Here is a 7,463-nt window from a genome sequence, read left to right on the forward strand (position 1 = left end):
CTAACAGATCATACCATTAAAAAATAAAAATTAAGCACTACATTTCAGATTTTGCTTGAAAAGGCTGTACCGTGACACTCCATTTTTACATCTTCTGTGCTACTGACTCTCAAGCTTGTTGTGTGACTCAAATTGGGTTGACTATTTTTTAAGCTTTTAATTTTTAATTTTAATTGCTTTTCATTTTTAAGCAATGTAAATTTGCCTCTGGGGTCTCTCCAGGATTAAGGGTCCTGAATCTTAAGCTTCATTCGTTTCATAGTAGATCTGTCACTGGGAAACTAGTCTCTATTGATGAGTACATGGCCTTGAGGAAATAACAATCCCCCTTTGCACAGTCTACTTAGCATCTGTTGCCTTCTGAATAGTTGAGAAGATTATTTATCCACATATAAACGCAAGCTAACAAATAAGGAAAGGGAAAGAGGTGGCTTACAAACCTAGGGCATTTTACATACTAAGGCTGCAATACTAACCCCACTTACCTGGGAGTAAGCTCACACTGAATTTGAAAATGCTTACTTCTGAGTAGACCTGGTTAGGATTGCCCTGTAATCTGATACTCATTTTTGGTATCAGGAGAGGTTTTTTCCACACACCTTTCACAAGGAAATGTGTTAAGAGCTGATACTCATTAACAAGTTGAGATGAACAAGGTGCCTTTCATGCAGAACTAGTAGCTAGTATGTGTAAAACTCACTGCAGATTATCTGAAGGCAAGACTAAGTAAAGCAGGTTGGGGGTGGGGAGGCCATTAGACAGGGAAGGAGAAAGGGGGAATGACACAAAATTAGATGATCAGGGTATATTAAGAGTTAAAACAGAGAGCACTCTTCTTCATTCCTTGCATTCCCTCAGCCAGTGACCCCCTCACTATTATAAAGCCCCCAAATTGCTCTTGATAAGCATCAAGGGCCATAGAGCAAGATGAAGTGTTAGTTACTGTCTGACATTTCCCATCATTTTGCGAATTTGAAGTAGATCCTGAGGATTCTGTTTCCTTGGTGGTGAAAGCAAATAGTTCTTGATAATGGAGTGGTCTATAGGCACATTAGCCGTCCCCCTCAAAGGCAGGGTGGGTGGGTGGAGGGGAAAGCAGCTGCCCAGAGGGAGGAAAACCTAAACCTTTGGTTTCTTATTCCATCTCATGTCCTTCTGTTTTATATTTCCGTGCTTGATCTTTCTTATCAAACGGCTTCCTGCAAAAGATCAAATGCAAACAGCAACCATAGAATGTGACATGGAATGTCTTGTGACCACATCAAAGGGAATAATTAAAAAGTTGTGTCGGAGGCTTAGGAGCCCATCATGGTACATTGGCCATGAAGCATAAAAACACTCAGCAAAAGGTGAGACGTTAAAATTTCATAACTTGAGTATTACACAGCAATAACTTAACAGTGTGTGCCTGTGTGTGTGTGTGTGTGTGTGTGCAGACTGAGCCCAGTGTTTCTGAGGAGAAACATGATGGCAATAAGAGGATTCCTGCTGCATCAGACCAAAGATCTGTGGACCCCAAGGTTATGCTTCCATCCACAGCCAACAAGATGCCTCTAGAAGGGAGATGCTCACACACAAGGCATATAATGGCAACAGCTATCCCATGTGGTGTGTCCTCAGCATCTAGTGCTTAATGCTGGAGACCTGGAATCCACTGTTCAGTAGACAATCCCCATCATCAGCCCTTAGGAGTCATGCTATGCTCTCAGTTGGGATCTCGGAGTGAGAGGACTCAGCTGGCAACACAGGAAAGTGCCATTAACTGGAAACATCAAAGTGCAGAGATGCATACCTGCAGTAATCCCTAGCGATAGTATGTTGTCCCATGAATTGATTAGTCTTCCTCATTTGACCCCAACTACAAGGCTAATGCGGGATGTGGGTGGTGCTGTGGGTTAAACCACAGAGCCTGGGACTTGCCGATCAGAAGGTCGGCGGTTCGAATCCCCGCGGCGGGGTTAGCTCCCATTGCTCGGTCCCTGCTCCTGCCAACCTAGCAGTTCGAAAGCACGTCAAAGTGCAAGTAGATAAATAGGTACCACTCCAGCGAGAAGGTAAATGGCGTTTCCATGCACTGTTCTGGTTCGCCAGAAGCGGCTTAGTCATGCTGGCCACATGACCCAGAAGCTGTACACAGGCTCCCTCGGCCTGTAAAGCGAGATGAGCGCCGCAACCCCAGAGTCAGTCACAACTGGACCTAATGGTCAAGGGTCCCTTTACCTTTACCTTTACCTTTACCTTTACCTTTACAAGGCTAATGAGCAACAGTTCATCCTGCCATGGGTTCAGCTCTTTGGTTAACAGTACCTGTCGACCCCTAGGAGCCCTTCCATCTTCTAAGTTGAATTTATTGAAGGCATTTATTTATTTATTTAGTGTATGAGTTGCCTAAAGCAAAGCAAGTGACGTCCAGAGTAAAACAGACAAAACTGAAACATAATGTACAGTTTGATTGGAAAGCCACAAATCAATAAAACCAACCCAGCAGAAGTGCAACAATAAAAGCCAACCATAACAACCGATAGGCACAAATTAAACCCCAGCAATCAATCAATTTAGCACAAAAACAAAAGTCAGCCTCACTGCAAAAGATAAAACTAGCCAGATTGTTATAATTCTGCAGATATTAAAATAGTATCGGCCATGTTAAATAATATTAAAAGATGTTTAGGGGCTTGGGGACCAAAAAAGTGTTTGCCTAGTACCAAGAAGACAGAAAAGTAGGTGCCAGGAAAGTCTTTATATAAAATTCCGCAGATGGGGGGGGGTACTGCTGAAAAAGCTATGACCACCCCAAATGTCAGTTTCAGGGGGTTTGAAGAAGGGCCTTCATTAAAGACCCCAGGGCATGGAGTAAGTGCATACAGGAGCAAGAGGTTTTCCTTTAGGTCAGGGACCACCAATGTGGCACTCATAGGTGTACAGGTGCCTAGTGTGACCTTTATTGGCGCCCAAAGGGCTCCTCTGTCTGGTGAAATTAGGCTAATGGAACTGGTTGCAGTGTTTGCTTGGCCACAGTGTGCTCTGCAGTGCCACAACAACTTCTTCAGCTTGCAAATTTGCCCACAGGCCCTAAAAGGTCAGCAAGTGCTTTAGGTGTGTGAGAAGCCTACCTGGAAAAGGAAGAAACATTTATCAATCCATCAGTCAATCAATTTATAACCCATCCTTCACCATAAGGTTCCATCGACTGCCATCAACTGGACACATCTAAGTGTAACACTGGATTCCCACAGTAATCCATGATAAGATGGTCTCCTCTGAGTGTATTAGTCTTCAGTCTTCCATGAACTCATTAGTCCTTCAGTGACCCCAGCTACATGGTTGATGGTCACTGGTTCATCCTGTGGTGTCTGTATATACAGCAGCAGCAGCAGCAAAAAATTCTGCCTCCACAAATTTGGCACATTAAGCAGCCATCATTTTGGATATTCCTGCCATGTACTCAGAGGGCAAGCCCGAACACCAGCTTCTTCCAATAAATGTCCCCTGTCCTCAATATTAGTTGTATCTGATTTACAAATAAATTATTTTTGCTTGGCAAACTGAAGTGGAAGCAGCAATGGCCTGGCTTCCTGGCTCTGCATCAGTTTAGTAACTCTAAAGCCTCCTTTGGAAACGTGGCCTCTCCGTGAATGAGGCTCTAGTATTTGTGGGTTCAGATAAGGATAGGGACATGGCATTCAGCTTTCTGAGTCGCTGGGCACAATTAGGTAGCTGGATAACTGCATGCCCTCATTTGGGTAAACAAGTAAGGCATGCACTGAGCTGTGAATGGCAGCATTGCAAGCACAAAAGGAGTAGTTGGGTTCTGCCATGGAATCTCGGATAAGACACACTATTGACCTCTTCCTGTCTATATATGCCTATCTCAAAACTGTCCTGTTTGGTAATAGCAGCAAAAAGAAAGAAAGAAAGAAAGAAAGAAAGAAAGAAAGAAAGAAAGAAAGAAAGAAAGAAAGAGAAATAATGCAGTCGGTAGAGCACGAGACTCTTAATATCAGCGTCATGGGTTCAAGCCATGCATTGCTGAGGATTGGACTAGATGACCTCCTTGGTCCTTTCCAGCTCTACAGTTCTATGAGAATATAGCTACTGTATGGTGTGTGTATGTGAATATTTGCAACTTGGATGATTGACAATGTAATCACTCTTCCCAGCCAATTTGGGCTATGCTCTGCACTGTGGAACTCAGCATCTAATCTGCAGCTTTGTTCCCTATGCCTTTTCAAGCAAGTGGCTCCTTGAGTTAGTTCTCTCTCTGTGTGTTTTTAAGCATTCAGTCCAGAGATGCTCCCATCCAGACTGTCACTATTTTCAAGTGGCATTCAATCACATACCAACACCAGATTTAGGGCGCAGAGCCAAGGGGGCACATGATAATGATGGTGGTGGTGATGATATCTCTATTTATATGGGTACCTTTGGAGATGATCCACAAAAAAGCAACTATCAAAAAGAATTATTGTAAGAATAAGAAATATGGGGCGGGCACCAAATTTCGTCTTCACTCAGGGCACCATATTACCAAAGTCCACCTCTGCACATACCAGAGAAATAAGGTTGCCCCATTAAAGTTTATTTGTCAGTCTTGTGCAACAAACTCGCTTCCCGAAAATACCAGACTTTTTGCAATGTGGAAAATTACTTGAAAATTCACTGGAAAGTGTTGAATAACACTTGCTTGACACAGTGTTGTCTGACCTACCCACAAATGTATCAACATGAATGCTAAAAAATAGCTGTCGTGGCTTAACCTTTCTGTAAACAAATGAATAAGCATGTCATCTGGAAGCAGCCTTAATGGGAGAGTCATTGACAAGGAATGCACAAAGACTCCAACAATTGTGGTCACTGATCTTTATCTCCAGATTCACTGGATTTGGGCTTTTATGTTGCTTCAAGTATTCTTAAGGTATTCAAGTGGGATTTTTTTTAATGAGCATTGCAAAGCATGCACATCATTAATCTTAAAATGTGCTTGATCATCTTGTTACTTCTTAGATGTTCAGGACAGCAAGCTGCTACCTTTCTGCTTCCCTCCCACGAGCAAAGACTAGCTATAGTGGAGAAGATTAGGCATCCAGTGTGTGCTGAGATTGGATTTCAGAGGCACAAGTTTTGGTTGCCAGCATGGAACCTCCTGGGCTCAAGTACAGTACACACACAAATTACCATAGTTTGTTCAAACATAGATCCTTATAAGCAAAACTCAATAGCTGGTCTCAGGAGAGAAATAAATTGCCCTGTGATCTTCAGATGAAGGACTGTATGGAAATTTAATTAATTAATATTTCTCGGTCTAACCTAGTTGACAGGGTTATCATCAGGATAAAATGAGATATGGTTATGGTAAAGTTCTCTTTCTGCTTTGGAGGCCCTGAGAGAGGGCAGAAAATAAAACAATATGGAAGATGTAGTTTTTTCTGTTGCAGAAAAAATACATGCACCACGTGTCTTCAAATATCTGTTGATTTCTTGGTGCTGGGTGGATTGCTTCAACATAATGGAGTTATGTAGGAGTAACCTGCCAACGAGATATTGGAGAGCCTCAACATTTTTTAAAAATAAAAATAAGTGTGGTGTAGTGGTTAAGAGCAGTAGTCTCGTAATCTGGGGAACCGGGTTCGCGTCTCCGCTCCTCCACATGCAGCTGCTGGGTGACCTTGGACCAGTCACACTTCTCTGAAGTTTCTCAGCCCCACTCACCTCACAGAGTGTTTGTTGTGGGGGAGGAAGGGAAAGGAGAATGTTAGCCGCTTTGAGACTCCTTCGGGTAGTGATAAAGTGGGATATCAAATCCAAACTCTTTTTCCTCTTCTTCCTTTTCTCTCTTTCTCATAAGAATTTCTAGATAACTAAACATTTGCAAGTCTTAGTGGGCTCCACTAAGTTGTTGTTGATGATGATATTGTTGCCTGCATTTACAAAACATTTGTCATGTAAGAATTGCAATGATGCCAACTCAATACTGAATTTATTATTATTATTATTATTATTATTATTATTATTATTATTATTATTATTATTCCTGTAATGCTACAAGTGACCTTATTCAAACCACACTAGACATTGAATTGATTGAATTAATCTTATATTCAGCTGTGATCTGCCTTGATTGTATTAGTGTGTTTCCCTGGTATGTGTCATTGCTGCCCAAGCGCTTTGAAGTTCTGGGAAAATCCAGGTCTGTATGAGTAACTCTGTAGTTATCTTTTTCTTCAATCAATGTGATGACCTCACATGCCAAAGTCAGGCTGAAGCTTTTGTTTTGACTGCTGTTAGAACTTTCCTCTCTAAGATCTGAAACCACAATGTGGCAGTCATTCCAACTATTATTAAGTTCCATAAAAAGTGGAGGGGGGTATTTCAACCTATACGAGGGTTGTTTTTTCATATGCAAAAAACAACTCTGTAAGAGTTTTTATTATTTAGATTTTCTAAAAATGTACCCAATGCCCAGTAGCTTCTGAGTGTATATTCGGAGGGTTTTTTTTTCCAAGGCATAGATGATTGCTAATACAAATAAGAAAATACAGCAAGGGGAGTGCTACAAAGAATTACCCTGCTTCCCCGAAAGTAAGACATCCCCTGAAAATAAGACCTACTTCCAGTTTTGCCTCTCGATGTAATATAAGGCATCCCCCCAAAATAAGACCTCCCCGATAATAAGGCCTCCCCCAAACATAAGGCCTCCCCAGAATATGTGTACCGTATTCTTCTTCATGGAAAAATAAGACATCCCCTGAAAATAAGACCTAGCCCTTCTTTGGGAGCAAAAATTAATATAAGACACTGTCTTATTTTCAGGGAAACAGGGTACAACAAGACCTGCAGCAACCTTTCTACATCTCAGCAAATACTTTTTTTTTTTTAATCAAAAACCCCCACAGTGGGGTCAAAATAGAGGTTGCATATTAATTTTGCATAATGTGTATAGCCCAGCAGGTTTTTATTGAACCACAGGAAAACAATCCACTGCTAAAGGACAATTCAAATACTAAGGCTACATCCTATGCACCCTTATCTGCAAGTATGCATAGGATTCTGTATATATAGATTGCAGAATATCACAGGGTGTTTCCCATTAATAACTGTATTTGCTTTAGGGTTTTTGTAGCAACAAATATATTCACCATTTGCTTTCACATCATTTCCTTAGCTGGTTGTTGTTCTAAATACATTGGAAGTCTTAGAGCAGTGGTGGGGAAATTTGGCCCTCCAAATGTTGTTGGACTCCAGTTCCCATCTGCCCCCGCCAGCATGGCTAATGGTGAGGAATGATAGGGCATATAGCCCCAAATCATTCTGAGGGCTACAAGTTTTAAATATTGTTTCCTTGGAAATAACTATTTACTGCGTTCATTGGGAATAGTGTCCTGTTTGCAGGGAGGTTAGATGATGTGGCATCAAAGGAAGTGTTAATGCACTTCCCAGTGTCTTCTCCCTCACTTTCCTTATCA

This window comes from Podarcis liolepis, assembly GCF_965112155.1.
Source record: "Podarcis liolepis genome assembly, chromosome: 6".
In the NCBI taxonomy this organism is placed as follows: Eukaryota; Metazoa; Chordata; class Lepidosauria; order Squamata; family Lacertidae; genus Podarcis; species Podarcis liolepis.